We start from the raw sequence: 18,500 nt of genomic DNA on the forward strand, positions 1-18,500 counted from the left end.
GTCTGACTAAAGCCTTATACAACCTCAGCAGTACATCGCTGCTCTTATATTCCAGACTTCTAGAAATGAATTTGTCTTCCTAACTGCCAGCTGAGCCTGCACAGGGGTGACACAGTGGTTAGCATTACTTCTTCATGGTGCCAGGGACCCGGGTTTGATTCCCAGCTTGGGTCACAGTCTGTGTAGAGTCTACACGTTCTCCCTGTGTCTGTGTGAGTTTCCTCCAGCGCTCCAGTTTCCTCCCACATTCTGAAAGACGTGCCGGTTAGGTACATTGACCTGAACATGCGCCAGACTGTGGCGACTAGGGAATTTCATAGTAACTTCAATGCAGTGTTAATGGAAGTCTTACTTGTGACAAATAAATAAACTTTGCCTTTAATGTAAACCCTAAGACAGCCCTGAACCAGGACTCCAAGTCCCTTTGCGCTTCAGATTCCCAAAGCCTTTCCCCATTTGGAAAATAGCCTACGCCTCTATTCCTCCTACCAAAGTGCATAACCTCACACTTTCCCACATTTAGCATAGCCAATCAACCTAACTCCCACATCTTTGGAATGTGGGAAGAAGCCAGAGCACACGAAGAAAATCCATGCAGACACGGGGAGAATATGCGGGAGAACTTCACACAGACAGTGACCTAAGCCGGAATTGAACGTGGATCCCTGGTGCTGCGAGGCAGCAATGCTAACCGCTGTGTCACCGTGCCACCCATCTATTGACACCAGTGACACTAAGTTGATTGAACTCAGCAAAAAGCAGCTCCTTCCTGAAGCAATGGATTCCGAACATGTTCCGATTGGAAAGTATATTTGAGTTACCCAGTAGTTGATTAACGGACTATTTCGACATTATGTGCACGCTGTTTATTGGACCATCTGTCTTCCCCCTCAGTTTCTTATCCCACTCACTTTCTCTCTCTCCCTCTCACTTTCTTTCCCTCAATCACCCTCCCCTCTCATTGCAGGAGTTGTGCAATTCATTCTCACGTCCCATCTTCTTCCTTCCGCTTGCTGAAAATCCATCATTGTCAAGAATACGTCCAGTTATCATTTTGAAACTTCCTGTGGAATCGGCTTCAATTCAGGCAGCAGCTTCCAGACCTTAACAAGCCTCTGGGTCACTCATTTCTCCACATTCCCTTCTCAGCTCCTTTGCCAATCTCTGCCCTACCTGCTTGATCAATATCCTTCATTCAGCCAGAGGGTTACAGCAGGAAAGAGGCCCTTCAACCCATTGTGTCTGCTCCTATCTATACTAATCCCATTTCCCAGCACTTGGTCCATAGCCCTGTATGCTGTGGTATTTCAAGTGCCCATCTGAACATTTCTTAAATGTTGTGAGGGTTCCTGCCTTTAATCTCTTTCTGACACTGAGTTCCAGATTCCCCCCACATTCTGGGTGAAAGTGCTCCTTCTCAAATCCTCTCTAAATCTCCCGCCCCCTGGTTATTGACCCTTCTACTAAGAGGAAACTTTTCTTCCTATTTAATCATTCAATATCTTTCATAGTTTTACACCAGGTGCAGCACAATGGCACAGTGGTTAGCACTGCTGCCTCACAGCACCAGAGACCCAGGTTCAATTCCAGCCTTGGGTCACTATCTGTGTGGAGTCTGCACGTTCTCCCTGTGTCTGTGTGGGTTTCCTCCGGGTGCTCCAGTTTCCTCCCGCTGTCCAAAGATGTGCAACTTAGGGGCAGTTTATCATGGCCAATCAACCTTAGTGTCAAGGGATTATGAATGGTGAATGGGATGGATAGGATAGAGGTGGAGAGACTCTTCCCGCTCAAAAAAGACAGTAGGACTAGGGGGCACAGCCTCAAGATAAAGGGGAGGCGGTTTAGAACGGAGTTGAGGAGGAACTTCTTCACTCAAAGGGTGGTGAATCTCTGGAATTCTCTGCCCGTTGAAGTGGTGGAGGCTGCCTCGCTAAATATTTTTAAGAAGCGGGTTGATGGGTTCTTGATAAGAGAGGGGATTAAGGGTTATGGGGAGAGGACGGGAAAGTGGAACTGAGCCACAACAGATCAGCCATGATCTTATTGAATGGCGGGGCAGGCTCGAAGGGCTAGATGGCCTACTCCTGCTCCTATTTCTTATGTTCTTATGTTCTTATGATTAGCAGGGTAAAGATGTAGGTTCTGAGGATCGGGTCTGGGTGGGATTGAAATGCTCCAGCCCTGGAAACATCCCAGTGAATGCTCCTCTGCATCCTCTCAAGTTCAATCACATCCTTCCTATAGTGTGATGACCAGAACTGCATACAGTATTCCAGCTGTGGCCTCACCAGTGTTTTATACAACTCCATCACACTCTCCCTGCTCTTATATTCTATTCCTCAGCTAATAAAGGCAAGTATCATATATGCCTTCTTAACCACCTTATCTACCTATCCTGCTGCCTTCAGGGATCTTTCGACCTACACCCCAAGGTCCCTCTGATCCTCTGTGACTTCCCAGCATCCTACCACTCATTGTGTTGTTAGTCCTCCCAATATTAATGACCTTAAACTTTGCAGGGTTAAATTCCAGTTGCCACTGTTCTGCCATCTGAACAACCTGCCTATATTGGTATTGTCACTGGACTGGTAATCTAGACACCCAGGGTAATGCACTGGGGACCCAGGTTCAAATCCCATCACAGGTGATATTGACATTTGAATTAAATAAAAAATCTGGAATTAAGAATCTACTGATGACCATGAAATCATTGTCGATTGTTGGAAAAACCCATCTATGTCACTAGTGTCCTTTAGGGAAGGAAATCTGCTATCCTTACCCAGTCTGGCCTACATGTAACTCCACAGCCACAGCAATGTGGTTGTCTGCTAACTGCCCTCTAAAATGGGATGGGCAATAATTGCTAGCCCTGCCAGTGATGCCCACATCCACATTTTCTGCCCGTTGAAGTGGTGGAGGCTGCCTCGCTGAATATATTTAAGTCACGGGTAGGTAGATTTCTGATAGACAGGGGATTAAGGGTTATGGGGAGAAAGCGGGAAAGTGGAACTGGTCCACTTCAGATCAGCCATGATCTTATTGAATGGCGGGGCAGGCTCGAAGGGCTAGATGGCCTACTCCTGCTCCTATTTCTTATGTTCTTATGAAAGAATACAAAAAGAAGCCAGAAGTTCCAAACAGAAGAAATCATGAAAGAGGACAGAAGATTCCAGAAGATCACACAAATTTGATTGAGTTTTTTGAAGAGATAACCAAGAAGGTAGATGAGGGCAGTGCAGTTGATGTTGTCTACATGGACTTTAGCAAGGCCTTTGACAGGGTACCGCGTGGTAGGTTGTTGCATAAGGTTAAATCTCACAGGATCCAGAGTATCTAAATGGATACAAAATTGGTGTCTTGACAGAAGCCAGAGGGTGGTTGTAGAGGATTGTTTTTCAAACTTCCTATTAGAACATAGAACCCTACAGTGCAGAAACAGGCCCTTCGGCCCATCAAGTCTGCACCGACCACAGTCCCACCCAGGCCCTATCCCCATACACTTACCCACTAATCCCTCTAACCTACACATCCCAGGACACTAAGGGGCAATTTTAGCATGGCCAATCAATCTAACCCGCACGTCTTTGGACTGTGGGAGGAAACCGGAGCACCTGGAGGAAACCCACACAGACACGAGGAGAATGTGCAAACTCCACACAGACAGTGACCCGAGCCGGGAATTGAACCCAGGTCCCTGGAGCTGTGAAGCTGCAGTGCTAACCACTGTGCTACCGTGCCACCCTGTGGCCTGTGACCAGCGATGCCTCAGGGATCAGTGCTGGGTCCACTGTTATTTGTCATTTATATTAATGATTTGGATGAGAATATAGGGGACATGGTCAATAAGTTTGCAGACGACACCAATATTGGTGGCATAGTGGACAGTGAAGAGAGTTATCTCAGATTGTAATGGGACCTTGATCAATTGGGCCAGTAGGCTGATGAATGGCAAATGGAGTTTTAGATAAATGCGAGGTGATGCATTTGTTGGCCTACTCCTGCTCCTATTTCTTATGTTCTTATGAACCAGGGCAGGACTTACTCAGTTAATGGTAGGGCATTGGGGAGAGTTCCAGAACAGCCTCAAGATAAAGGGGGGGCGGTTTAGAACGGAGTTGAGGAGGAACTTCTTCACTCAAAGGGTGGTGAATCTCTGGAATTCTCTGCCCGTTGAAGTGGTGGAGGCTACCTCGCTAAATATTTTTAAGATGCGGGTTGATGGGTTTTTGATAAGAGAGGGGATTAAGGGTTATGGGGAGAGGGTGGGAATGTGGAACTGAGCCACGACAGATCAGCCATGATCTTATTGAATGGCGGGGCAGGCTCGAAGGGCTAGATGGCCTACTCCTGCTCCTATTTCTTATGTTCTTATGTTCTTATGTTCAAAGAGATCTAGGGGTACATGTTCATAGCTCCTTGAAAGTGGAGTCACAGGTGGACAGAGTGGTGAAGAAGGCATTCGGCATGCTTGGTTTCATTGGTCAGAACATTGAATACAGGAGTTGGGATGTCTTGTTGAAGTTGTACAAGACATTGGTAAGACCACACTTGGAATACTGTGTACAATTCTGGTCATCCTGTTATAGAAAGGATATTATTAAACTAGAAAGAGTACAGAAAAGATTTACTAGAATGCTACCAGGACTTGATGGTTTGAGTTATAAGGAGAGGCTGAATAGACTAGGACTTTTTGCCCTGGAACACAGAAGGCTGAGGGGTGACCTTATAGAGATCTGTAAAATAATGAGGGGCACAGATCAGCGAGATAGTCAACATTTAGACAGTTTTATGGGTAAGATGGGTAGAAGGGGATATGTGCCAAATGCGGACAATTAGGACTAGCTTAGTGGTTTAAAAAAAAGGGTGGAATGGACAAGTTGGATCGAAGGGCTGTTTCCATGCTGTAAACCACTATGACTCTATGACTCTAAGATAAAACCTGGTTGTAGTTATGGAATGAATTAGAATCCTATTTTGTTGTTAATGAGTGGGAATTGTATTTAAAGAGCATTCCATTAGAATCATGATTTATTATTGACACATGTATTAACATACAGTGAAAAGTATTGTTTCTTGCACACTGTACAAAGCATACCATTCATACAGAAGGAAAGAAAAGGTGCAGAATGTAGTTTTACAGTCATAGCTAGGTTGTAGAGAAAGATCAACTTAGTGCAAGGTAGGTCCATTCAAAAGTCTGACAGCAGCAGGGAAGAAGCTGTTCTCGAGTCAATTGGTACATGACCTCAGACTTTTCTATCTTTTTCCCAACGGAAGCAGGTGGAAGAGAGAATGTCCTGGGTGTGTGGAGTCCTCAATTATGCTGGCTGCTTTGCCAAGGCAGCGGGAAGTGTAGACAGAGTCAACGGACGGGGGGCTGGTTTGTGTGGTAGATTGGGTTACATTCACGACCCTTCATAGTTCTTTGCAGTCTTGGGCAGAGCAGGAGCCCATACCAAGCTGTGATACAACCAGAAAGAATGCTTTCTATGGTGCATTTGTAAACATTGGTGAGAGTCTTAGCTGACATGCCAAATTTCCTTAGTCTTCTGAGAAAGTGGAGGCATTGGTGCACTTTCTTAACTATAATGTTGCTATGGGGGGACCAGAACAGGTTGTTGGTGATGTGGACACCTAAAACCTTAAAGCTCTCAACTCTTTCTACTCGTCCCCACTGATGTAGACAGGGGGATGTTCTCCTTTATGCTTACTGAAGTCGATGACAATTTCCTTCATTTTGTTGACATTGAGGAAGAGATTATTGTTGCCGCTCCAGTTCACCAGATTCTCTATCTCATTCCTGAACTCTGTCTCATCATTGTTTGAGATCCGACCCACTACGGTGGTGTTGTCAACGAACTTGGAAATTGAATTGGAGGGGAATTTGACCACACAGTCATAGATGGCCAAGCGAGACACTGAGTTGTATCAATCGCTACAAAATCTCAACAAAGAAATGAAACTGGACGAACCACCTGGCACCGACCTCGGCACCAGAAAAGACAACGGCAAAACAAACAGCCCTATACTACAACCTCTGACTGCTCACCCTCCCCCTTAAGAATGTCCTGCAATCGCTCAGAGATGTCTTTGACCCTGACACCAGGGAGGCAACACACCATCCTGGAGTCTCAATTGTGGCCACAGAAACACCTGTCTGTGCTTCTAACTAGTGAGTTCCTCTATTACTACTGCTCACTTGCTCTTTGCCCGACCCTGCTCTACAGCAGAACCAGCTGTGGTGTTGTAGACCTGGCTGCTGCTGGTATCTCCCCCTGACAGGCTATCCCCCTCAACAGTATCCAAGATGGTACATATGTTTGAAAGGAGAATAGGCACAGGGGACTCCTGCACTACCTGCCTGCCTCTCCTGGCGGTCACCCATCTACCTGTCTGAACCTGTGATGTGATAACCTCCCTGTAACTAGTGTCGATTACACTCCCTGCTCCCTCTATGTTGCACAGCATGTCCACCTGATGCTCCAACCAAACAGTGCGGTCTGTGAGGAACTGAAATTGGACAGAGTTCTGCAGACAAAGTTGTCAGGGAGACCACAATGCTCCCTAATTCCCCACATCTGGCAGGAGGAGCATACCACTGCCCTAACTGCCATATTGCCCTTATATAGGTAAAAGGATAAAAGAATCTCAATTCACCTCTCCCTTCCTTCTGGTCTTCCTGTTCATTTTTTTTTGGTTACAGAGAAAGTAGGGAGAGAAACACTGAAGTAGCGTTTGGGTTTTAACTGTCCCTTTCCAGCAGCTCCTCCACAAAACACCTTCTGGTAGCAGTGACTGTGCCTATGCAAATCTTTCCTGCCAATCACTTCACTGCTCTGCTGCCCTCACCTGGTTGGAGTGAAGGAACCAACAAGAGGAAATAACATGCTTGATCTCATTCTTACCAACCTGCCGGTTGCAGATGCATCTGTCCATCACAGTATCAGGAAGAGTGAATACTGCACAATCCTTGTGGAGACAAAGTCTCACCTTCACGTTGGGAATACCCTCCCTTGTGTTGTGTGGGCTATCACCGTGCTAAATGGGACAGACATCGAACTGATCTAACAACTCCAGACTGGGCATCCAGGAGGGCCATCAGCAGCAGTGGAATTGTACTCAGCACAGTCTGTAACCTCATGGCCCGGTATATCCCCCACTCAACCATTACCATCAAACCAGGGCATCAACCCTGGTTCAATGGAGAGTGCAGGAGGGCATGCTGGGAGCAGCACCAGGAATATCTAAAAATGAGGTGTCTCCCTGGTGAAGGTCCAACACAGGACTCTGCATAGCAAACGGGAAAAACAGCAAGTAATAGACAGAGCTAATCCATCCCACAACCAGCCGATCAGATCTAAGTTCTGCAGTCCTTCCACATCCTGTTGTGAATGGTGGTGGATAATTAAACATCTCACTGGAGGAGGAGGCTCCACAAATATCCCCATCCTCAATGATGGAGGAGTCCAGCACATCAGTATGAAAGACAAGGCTGAAGTATTGGCAGCAATCTTCAGCCAGAAGTGCTGAGTGGATGATCCATCTCGGCCTCCTCCAGTGGTCCCCAGCATCTCAGACTCCCGTCTCCAGCCAATTCGATTCACCCCACATGATATCAAGAAATGATTGGAGGCACTGGATACTGGATACAAAGGCAACGGGGCCTAATAACTTTCCGGCAATAGCACTGAAGACTTGTGCTCCTGAACTTATAACTCCCCTAGCCAAGCTCTTCCAGAACAGTTACAACACTGGCATCTACCCAACAATGTGGAAAATTGCCCAGGTATGTCCTGTACACAAAAAGCAGGACAAATCCAGCCCGGCCAATTACCGCCCAGTCTACTCTCGATCATCAGTAAAGTGATGGAAGGGGTCATCGACAGCGCTATCAAGCAGCACCTGCTCAGCAATAACCTGCTCAGTGCCGCCCAGTTTGGGTTTCACCAGGGGGTCACTCAGCTCCTGACCTCATTACAGCCTTGGTTCAAACATGGACAAAAGAGCTGAACATCAGAGGTGAGGTGAGAGTGACAGCCCTTCACATCAAGGCCTCATTTGACAGACTGCGGCATCAAGGAGCCCGAGTGAAACTGGAATCAATGGGATTCAGGGGACAAACTCTCCGCTGGTTATACCTGGTACATAGGAAGATGGTTGTGGAGGGTCAGACTCTCAGCTCTAGGACATCTCTGCAGGACTCTCTCAGGATAGTGTCCTGGGCCCAACCATCTTCAGCTGCTTCATCAATAACCTTCCCTCCGTCATAAAGTCAGAAGTGGAAATGTTCGCTGATGATTGCACAATGTTCAGCACCATTCGCGACCCCTCAGATACTGAAGCAGTCCATGTTCAATTGCAGCAAGATCTGGACAATATCCAGGCTTGGGCTGACAAGTGGCAGTAACATTTGTGCCACACAAATGCCAGGCAATGACCATCACCAATAAGAGATACATTAACCACCGCCCTTTAACATTCAATGGTGTAACCGTCACTGAATCCTCCACGGTCAACATCCTTGGGGTCACCATTGACCAGAAACTCAACTGGACTCACCACATAAACAGTGGCTACAAGAGCAGGTCAGAGGCTGGGAAAACTGCAACAAGTAACTCACCTCCTGACTCATAAGAACATAAGAACATAAGAAATAGGAGCAGGAGTCGGCCATCTAGCCCTTTCGAGCCTGCCCCGCCATTCAATAAGATCATGGCTGATCTGAAGTGGATCAGTTCCACTTTCCCGCTCTCTCCCCATAACCCTTAATTCCCCTGCCTATCAAAAACCTATTTACCCGTGACTTAAATATATTTAGCGAGGCAGCCTCCACCACTTCAACGGGCAGAGAATTCCAGAGATTCACCACCCTTTGAGTGAAGAAGTTCCTCTTCAACTCCGTTCTAAACTGCCCCCGCCTTATTTTGAGGCTGTGCCCTCTAGTTCTGCTGTCCTTTCTAAGCAGGAAGAATCTCTCTACCTCTACCCTATCCATCCCTTCATTATCTTACACGTCTCTATAAGATCCCCCCCTCATCCTTCTAAACTCTAACCAGAACAGGCCCAGTCTAGTCAATCTCTCCTCATAAGCTAACACCCTCATCTCCGGTGTCAACCTGGTGAACCTTCTCTGTACTCCCTCCAAGGCCAATATATCCTTTCGCAAATAAGGCTTTGTGGGTGAAACTCTGAAAATAAGAAGGGGATGGTGACCTTATTGGGATTGTACTATAGGCCCCAGCTAGTCAATGGGAATTAGAAGAACAAATATGTCAGGAGACTGGGGGACTACAGGAGTAATAGGGTTGTCACAGTAGAGGATTTTAATTTTCCCATCAGACTGGGACTGCCGTAGTGTTAAGGAATTTGTTAAGCGCATTCAGGGAAGTTTCCTCAGGCAGTACGTGGAGGGTCCTACTCGGGAAAAGGCAAAACTTGACCCACTCTTGGGAAATAGGGCAGAGCAACTGACTGAGGTGATGGTGGGGAACCACTTTGGGACCAATGACCATAGTATTATTAATTTTAATATAGTTATGGAAAGGGACAATACTGGTCCACAGGTGTAAGTTCTAAATTGGGGCAAGGCGAATTTTGATGGAATTATACAGGAGGTTGCATCAGTGTTAGCCGCTGGTGAGGTACCAGAAGAATGGAAATGTTCTGCCCTTATTTAAGAAGGGCTCCAAAGAAAAATCTGGGAATTATAAACCGGTTACAAAGAACAAACAAAGAACAAAATCAGCCCAGGAAACAGGCCCTTCGGCCCAACGAGCCCGCGCCGCCATCTTAACACCACCAGTCCACCTCTCTACCCACAACCCCTGTCTAATGTTTTATGGCCATCCAGATTGAGGGAAAACTGATTTAGGGACAATTTATTCCTGCCAATCAGCCTAACAGCACATCTTTGGGGTGTGGGAGGAAACCGGAGCACCTGGAGGAAACCCACGCAAGCACGGGGAGAATGTGCAAACTCCCACAGACACCGACCCCAAATCCATGTGTCTGCACAGCAAACAGTGATAGTCACTGAGCTGTCGTCTCGCCCAGTATCTGGTCCAGTTTAAGCACACACTAACGACATGAAGCACCAGGCCAATCTCGAACAACCAAGAGCATCCCCAGTACGACCCATCGCGTGTATGCCCCTCGTTGGACACGAGGCGGACCGACTTAAAACCTGTGAATGAAAAGGAAAAAAAAACATTATTATTATACCATATCCATTTACCTCACCAGGGACCCTTATTTAAAACAATCTCCTATATCCATCCATCTCCAACTCAGTCATGTGCCTGTCTAAGTTACTCTTAAATGACTCTAGTGTGTTTGCCTCCACCACCTTACTTGGCAGAGGATTCCATACCCCCACTACCCTCTAATATCAGTGTTATACCTCTCCCCCTCACCTTAAGCCCATGGCCCCTTGTCCTATGTGTCTCTACCATAGGAAATAGCTTACCTCTGTTTACTTTATCTATACCCTTCATAATCTTATATACCTCTATTCGATCCCCCCTCAGTCGGCGTCTTTCAAGGGAAAAGAGCCCCAATTTCTTCAATCTTTCCTCATACCCCAGTCCTTCCATACCAGGCAACATCCTGGTAAACCCCCTCTGCACTCTCTCCAGAGTCTCCACGTCCTTCCAGTAGTAAGGTGACCAGAACTGGACGCAGTACTCCAAATGCGGCCTAACCAACGTTCTGTACAACTGCAACATTAGACTCCAGCTCTTATATTCTATACCCCTTCCTATAAAGGCTAACATACCATAGGCTTTCTTCACCACACTCTCCACTTGCACTGCCATCTTCAAAGACTTGCGCACTTGCACCCCCAGGTCTCGCTGCGATTCTATACTCCTTATGGGCTTACCCTTTATCATATAACTCCCCCCTACATTATTCCAGCCAAAATGCATCACCTCATATTTATCCGGATTAAACTCTATTTGCCATGTATCTGCCCAATATACCAGCCTATCAATATCCCGCTGTATTGCCAGACACTGCTCCTCACTGCCCGCCAATCCAGCCATCTTGGTGTCATCAGCAAATTTGCTGATCATACCACTTACTCCCTCTTCCAAGTCATTTATATACACTACAAAGAGGTCCCAGTACTGAGCCCTGTGGCACACCACTAGTGACAGACCTCCAGCTAGAAAAAGACCCCTCCACTACTACTCTCTGACTCCTCTTTGCAAGCCAGTTCTCTACCCATCTAGATGTGGTCAGGTATCTAGATGGGTAGAGAACTGGCTTGCAAAGAGGAGTCAGAGAGTAGTGGTGGAGGGGTCTTTTTCTAGCTGGAGGTCTGTCACTAGTGGTTAGCCTAATGTCTGTGGTGGGTAAGTCACTAGACAGGATTCTGAGATAAGATATACAGGCATTTGGAAAGACAAAGTTTGATTAGGGGTTGTCAGGATGGCTTTGTGCATGAGAGAGCATGCCTTATAAATTTGTAGGAGTTCTTTGATGAAGTGACCAAGAAGGTTGATGAGGGCAGGGTGGTAGATGTAGTCTATCTGGACTTTGATAAAGTTCCACGTAGTAGGCTGTGCTGGAAGGTTAGATCACATGGAATCCAGGGAGAGCTGGAAAATTGGATATACAATTGGCTTGATGATAGGAAATAGAGGGTTATGGTGGAAGGATGTTTGTCAGACTGAAGGCCTGTAACTAGTGGTGTGCCTCAGGGGTCAGTGCTGGGCCCACTGCTGTTTGTTATCTATATCAACGATTTGGATGAGAATGTACAAGGCATGATCAGTAAGTTTACAGATGACACTAAAATAGGTGGGATTATAGACAGTGAATTATCAAAAATTGTAGCAGGATCTTGATCAGCTGGGGAAGTGGGCTGAGAAATGGCAAATGGAGTTCAATACAGATAAGTGTGAGGTGTTATATTTTGGAAAGTCAAATCAAGATAGGACTTTCTCGGTGAATGGTAGAACCTTAAGGAGTATCGTGGAATAGAGGAACGTTGGAGTTCAGGTGCACGATTCTCTAAAGGTGGAGTCACAGGTAGATAGGGCAGTGGAAAAGGAGTTTGGCCTGCTGACCTTCATCAGTTAGGGCATTGAGAATAAAAGTTGGGAGGTTTTGTTCCAGTTGTACAGGACGTTGATGAGGTCGCACCTGGAGTATTGTGTTCAGTTTTGGTCACCTTGCTATTGGAAAGATGTTATTAAACTGGACAGAGTGCAGAAGAGATTTACATGGATATTGGCAGAACTCAAGGGACTGAGTTATAGAAAGAGATTGGATAGGCTAGGCCTATTTTCTTTGGAGTATAGGAGACTGAGGGGTGACCTTATAGAGATGTATAAGATCACGAAAGGCATGTATAGGATGAATGCACTCTGTTCTTTTCCCATGGTTGGGGAATCGAGGGCATAGGTTTAAGTTATGAGGGGAAAGAATTAATGGGAACCTGAGGTGCAACTTTTTTACACAGAGGGTAGTATGTATGTGGAATGAGCTGCTGGAGGAAGTGGTTGAGGCAGGGACATTGACAACATTTAAAAGATATTTAGACAGATACATGGATAGGAAAGGTTTAGAGGGATATGGGCCAAATGTAGGCAAATGGGGTTAGCTTAGATGGGGTTTTTGATCAGCATGGACCAGTTTGGGCCAAAGGGCCTGTCTCCATGCCATAGATTCTATGATCTGCAGAGAAAGAATAGAGCCAATGTGAAACATTAGTTTTTCCAACATTTTCCATCATTGTGGATTAGTGTGGTTTCGCATGCTGTTACCATGCTGCTGTAGTCACTGGTAATTGTGATGTACACAACAGCCCAAAAGTGGTTTTGCCATCTTCCTCTGTCACTGACAAGAGGTGCATGAATGGATGAAGCTGGTATCCCTGCTATTATCCTGGCAAACCTTCTGTACATGTTCCCTAAGGCATTGAAGTCCTTCCTAAAATGTCATGCCCAGAATTATTCGCAATACCTTGGCCAAATGTTTTCTAAAAATAAAGTATAACTTACTCATTTTTATATTCAATGCCTCTACTTATGATGCCAAGTAACCCACACTTTCTGAACTTTTCATAGAATCATAGAAAAACTACAGCACAAACAGGCCCTTCGGCCCACAAGTTGTGCTGATTATATCCCTACCTACTAGGCTTACCTATAACCCTCAATTCTATTAAGTCCCATGTACTCATCCAGGAGCCTCTTAAAAGACCCTATCGAGTTCGCCTCCACGACCACCGACGGTAGCCGATTCCACTCACTCACCACCCTCTGAGTGAAAAACTTACCCCTGACATCTCCACTGTACCTGCTGCCACTATCAGTGATTTGTGAATATTCACCCTCAATCGCCCCTCTATTTGCATCCCTCAGAATAGTTCCATTAATTGTTCCTCCCAAAGTCCATTACTGTCAACTTATTCACACCTTGTCTCCTGAGGTTTGTTACTATCCTGGTCATTATTTGCTCGGCTAAGTTTCATCTCATCCATGAGATGATCTTGGATCAGACTGCCATGTTTTTGGGGTGCTCCAATTAGAGACTAATGTATAATGCTGTACAAAGCCACAGAATATTTACTAGGATGTTGCCCCTGGTATGGAGGGCATTAGCTATGAGGAGAGGTTGGAGAAACTTGGTTTGTTCTCACTGGAGCGACGGAAGTTGAGGGGAGACCTGATAGAAGTCTACAAGATTATGAGAGGCATGGACAGAGTGGATAGTCAGAAGCTTTTTCCCAGGGTGGAAGAGTCAATTACTCGGGGGCACAGGTTTAAGGTGCGAGGGGCAAGGTTTAAAGGAGATGTACAAGGCAAATTTTTTACACAGAGGGTGGGTGCCTGGAACTTGTTGCCGGGGAAGGTGGTGGAAGCGGATACGATAGTGAGTTTTAAGAGGCGTCTTGACAAATCCATGAATAGAATGGGAATAGAGGGATATGGTCCCTGGAAGGGTAGGGGGTTTTAGTTCAGTCGGGCAGCATGGTCGGTGCAGGCTTGGAGGGGCCGAAGGGCCTGTTCCTGTGCTGGAATTTTCTTTGTTCTTTGTATGTCATTGAAGTGTGAAGGTGTTCAGTCGGGTGAGGATTAACAATTAAAGTTTTGTGCTCCTGACCTGGGAGACAGCCTAAGTGAGATTACTGAATTTATGAGATGTGGGAAGTCTGTGCCCCCTTAACCATCCCCCCACCCACCCCCCACCCTCTCCCCCCACCCACCCCCCGCCCCACCCTCTCCTCCCATTCACCACCCCCACCCCCCCCCTCTCCTCTTTCCCTCATCCTCAGCCCCTCCCACACTCTCACCCCGCCCCTCCTGCCCGGCCCGGCCCAACCCCTCCCGTTCCCCAGCCCCATTGTTCTGCGCAGGCGCGCCCTCCCCAACATGGCGGCTGGTTGGTCCCAGGTTCCCGGATAACCGGAAACACGTCTCTTGGTGCCTGGAAGTGATGTGACGTCACCGTTGTCAGCTCCGAGATGTCGCGAAGATAAACAGAGAGAGCCGGAGTGAGGTAAAAACAGCCGGGAGGGGGAGGAGGGAGATAGGGAGGAGAGGGGGGTGGGGAGAGAGAGGGAGAGGGAGAGAGGGGGAGGAGGAGGGGGAGAGGGAGTGGGGGGTGGGGGCAAGGGAGGGGGTGGGGGTGGACGGAGGAGGAGGCCCTTCGGCCCTTCGAGTCTGCCCTGCCACTCATTACGATCATGGCTGATTGTCCAACTCAGTATCAGATTGGTTAGCACTGCTGCCTCACAGTGCCAGGGTCCTGGGTTCAATTCCCGGCTCGGGTCACTGTCTGTGTGGAGTTTGCACATTCTCCTCGTGTCTGTGTGGGTTCCTCCGGGTGCTCCGATTTCTTCCCACAGTCCAAAGATGTGCTGGTTAAGGTGCATTGGCCACGCTAAATTGCCCCTTAGTGTGTGGGTTAGGTGGATTAGCTGGGATGGATGTGCAAATTGTGAGTGAGGGCCTGGGTGGGATCTAGATAGGCTGGGCGAATGGGCCAGGAACTGGCAAATGGAATTTAATGTTGGCAAGTGCGAGGTGGTCCACTTTGGTAGGAATAATGGTAGGAAGGATTATTACTTACATGGCGAAAAACTGCAGCAGGCGACGGTGCAGAGGGACCTCGGGGTCCTTGTGCATGAGTCGCAAAAACCCAGCTTGCAGGTGCAGCAGGTGGTCAGGAAGGCTAATGGGATGTTGGCCTTCATAGCGAGGGGGATTGAATATAAAAGTAGGGAGGTCTTGCTGCAACTGTACAGGGCACTGGTGAGGCCGCAGCTGGAGTACTGTGTGCAGTTTTGGGCGCCGCACTTACACAAGGATATTTTGGCCTTGGAGGGAGTGCAGAGGAGGTTTACTAGGCTGATACTGGAGTTGAGGGGGTTGAACTATGAGGAGAGGCTGAATAAACTAGGCTTGTACTCGTTAAAGTTTGGAAGAATGAGGGGAGATCTCATTGAGACATATAAGATGATGAATGAGATGGATAGGATAGAGGTGGAGAGGCTCTTCCCGCTCAGAAAGGACAGTAGGACTAGAGGGCACAGCCTCAAGATAAAGCGGGGGGACGGTTTAGAACGGAGTTGAGGAGGAACTTCTTCACTCAAAGGGTGGTGAATCTCTGGAATTCTCTGCCTGTTGAAGTGGTGGAGGCTGCCTCGCTAAATATATTTAAGACGCGGGTAGATAGGTTTTTGATAGGTGAGGGGATTAAGGGTTATGGGGAGAGGGCGGGAATGTGGAACTGAGACACGACAGATCAGCCATGATCTTATTGAATGGCGGGGCAGGTTCGAGGGGCTAGATGGTCTACTTCTGCTCCTATTTCTTATGTTCTTATGGGATTGTTGTCGGTGCAAACTCAATGGGCCAAATGGTCTCCTTACGCACTGTAGGGATTCTATGTTTCTATGATAAATCCGGAAAGAATGCTTTCTACGATGCATCTGTAAAACTGGTGAAAGTCGTAACTGACGTGTCAAATTTCCTTAATCTTCTGAGAATGTAGAGGGATGGTGATCTTTCTTAACTATAGTTTCAGCATGGGGGATCCAGGACAGGTTGTTGGTGATCTGGAAACTTGAAGCTCTCAACCATTTTTACTTTGTCCCCGTTGATGTAGACAGGGGCATGTTCTCCACTATGCTTCTTGAAGTTGCTGACAATCTCCTTCATTTTGTTGACATTGACATACATTATTGTTGCCGCACCAGTTCACCAGATTCTCTATCTCTTTCCTGTACTCTGTCTCGTCATTGCTTGAGATCTGACCAACTGTGGTGGTGTCATAAACTTTCTTTGATTTGATTTGATTTATTGTTGTCACATGTATTAGCATAAAGTGAAAAGTATTGCTTCCTGTGTGCTATACAGACAGACCATACCGTTCATAGAGAAGGAAAGGAGAGGGCACAGAATGTAGTGTTGCAGTATTGCTAGGGTATATAGAGAAAGATCAACTTAATGCAAGGAAGTCCATTCAAAAGTCTGACAGCAGCAGGGAAGAAGCTGTTCTTGAGTCGGTTGGTATGTGACCTCAGACTTTTGTATCTTTTTCCCGACGGAAGAAAGTGGAAGAGAGAATGTCGGGGGTGCTTGGGGTCCTTGATTATGCTGGCTGCTTTTCTAAAGCAGGAGGAAATGTAGACGGAGTCAATGAATGAAAGGGTGGTTTGCGTGATGGACTGGACTAATTTCACAACTCTTTGTAGCTGCTTGCAGTCTTGGATCGAGCAGGAGCCACACCAAGCTGTAATACATCCGGAAAGAATGCTTTCTGTGGTGCATCTGTAAACGTTGGTGAGAATTGTAGCTGACATACCAAATTTCCTTAGTCTTCTGAGAATGTAGAGGCATTGGTGGCCTTTCTTAACTATTGTGTTGGTGTGGAGGGATCAGGACAGGATTTGGTGATGTGGACACCTATAAACTTGAAGCTCTCAACCATTTCTATTGCGTCCTCTTTGATGGAGACAGGCAAATTTTAAGCAAACTTGAAAATGAAGTTGGGGTAAAATTTGACGACACAGTCATAAGTATAAAAGGAGTATAGTGAAGGTGAGGACGCAGCCTTGCGGGGCGCAGTTGTTGAGGATAATTGTGGAAGTGGTGTCATTACCTAACCTTATTGATTGCGGTCTGTGGGTTAGCAGAAAGTTGATAGATCGGGAGGGGAGTAGGTGAAGTTGGGGGGGTGGGAGATGGATTAGATGGAGAGGGTGATTGGGGGTAGATAAGTGGGTGAAGGGGGTAGTTGACAGTGGGAGGGAGTAGATGTGGGGAAGAGGGAGAAGAAGGGGTTAATTGGAGAGGGGATGCGTAGGGTAGATGGGGAGTGAACATAGAACATCACAGCGCAGTACAGGCCCTTCGGCCCTCGATGTTGCGCCGCCCAGTGGAACTAATCTAATGACCCTCTAACCTAAACTATTCCAATATTATCCATATGCCTATCCACAGACCATTTGAACGTCCTTAAAGTTGGCGAGTCCACAACTGCTGCAGGCAGGGCATTCCACGCCCTTACTACCCTCTGAGTAAAGAACCTACCTCTGACATCCGTCCTATAATTACCACCCCTTAATTTAAAGCTATGTTCCCTCGTGTTAGCCATCGCCATCCGAGGTAAAAGGCTCTCACTGTCCACCCTATCCAATCCTTTGATCATCTTGTATGCCTCAATTAGGTCACCTCGTAACCTTCTTCTCTCCAATGAAAATAACCTCAAGTCCTTCAGCCTTTCCTCATAAGACCTTCCCACCATACCAGGCAACATCCTGGTAAACCTCCTCTGCACCCTTTCCAATGTCTCCACATCTTTCTTATAATGCGGCGACCGGAACTGTATGCAACACTCCACGTGCGGCCACACCAGAGTTTTCCACAGTTGTAACATGACCTCATGGCTCCGAAATTCAATCCCTCTACCAATAAAAGCTAACACACCGTACGCCTTCTTAACAACCTTCTCAACCTGGGTGCCAACTTTCAGGGAGCTATGCACATGTACCTTGAGATCTCTCTCTGCTCGTCAACACTACTAAGACTCTTTCCATTAACCCTATATTCTGTACTCCTGTTACTCTTAGCAAAGTGAATCACCTCACACTTTTCCGTATTAAACTCCATCTGCCGCCTCTCGGCCAAGCTCTGCAGCTTATCTATGTCCCCCTGCAAACTGTAACATCCATCCTCACTGTCTACAACTCCTCCAACTTTGGTGTCGTCAGCAAATTTACTAATCCACCCTTCTACACCCTCATCCAGGTCATTTATAAAAATGACAGTGTGCTGGATGTGGAGGGATTGATGTAGACAGAGGGAAAAATAGTAGATTGGGGGGTGATAGATGTGGAGGGGGTAAATCATTAGGGATTGATGAAAGGGGGAGTAAATCATTGGGGGTCGATGTGACAGGATAAATCATTGGGGGAGTGATGCGGAGGGGGTGAATCATTGGGAGAGTGATGCGGAGGGGGTGAATCATTGGGGGAGCGATGCGGA

The 18,500-nt window shown here is 47.0% G+C and overlaps 1 protein-coding gene across 4 annotated transcripts in view; it reads left to right on the plus strand.

Moving 5' to 3' along the window:
• LOC145349268 (amyloid beta precursor protein binding family B member 1-like) overlaps positions 1-18,500 on the plus strand; it is a 129,495-nt gene that overhangs the window by 15,214 nt on the left and 95,781 nt on the right. The window contains exon 1 of one of the 4 annotated variants that reach the window (XM_080197775.1): positions 14,458-14,508. The exons of the other annotated variants lie outside the window; for them this stretch is intronic. The gene's annotated coding sequence lies outside the window, so the exon portion shown is untranslated. Of the gene's footprint in view, positions 1-14,457; positions 14,509-18,500 lie in introns of those variants that run through there. 4 annotated transcript variants of the gene reach the window in all.

The sequence above is a fragment of the Carcharhinus amblyrhynchos genome, chromosome 10 (genome assembly GCF_965287045.1).
Source record: "Carcharhinus amblyrhynchos chromosome 10, sCarAmb.v2.hapA, whole genome shotgun sequence".
Taxonomy (NCBI): domain Eukaryota; kingdom Metazoa; phylum Chordata; class Chondrichthyes; order Carcharhiniformes; family Carcharhinidae; genus Carcharhinus; species Carcharhinus amblyrhynchos.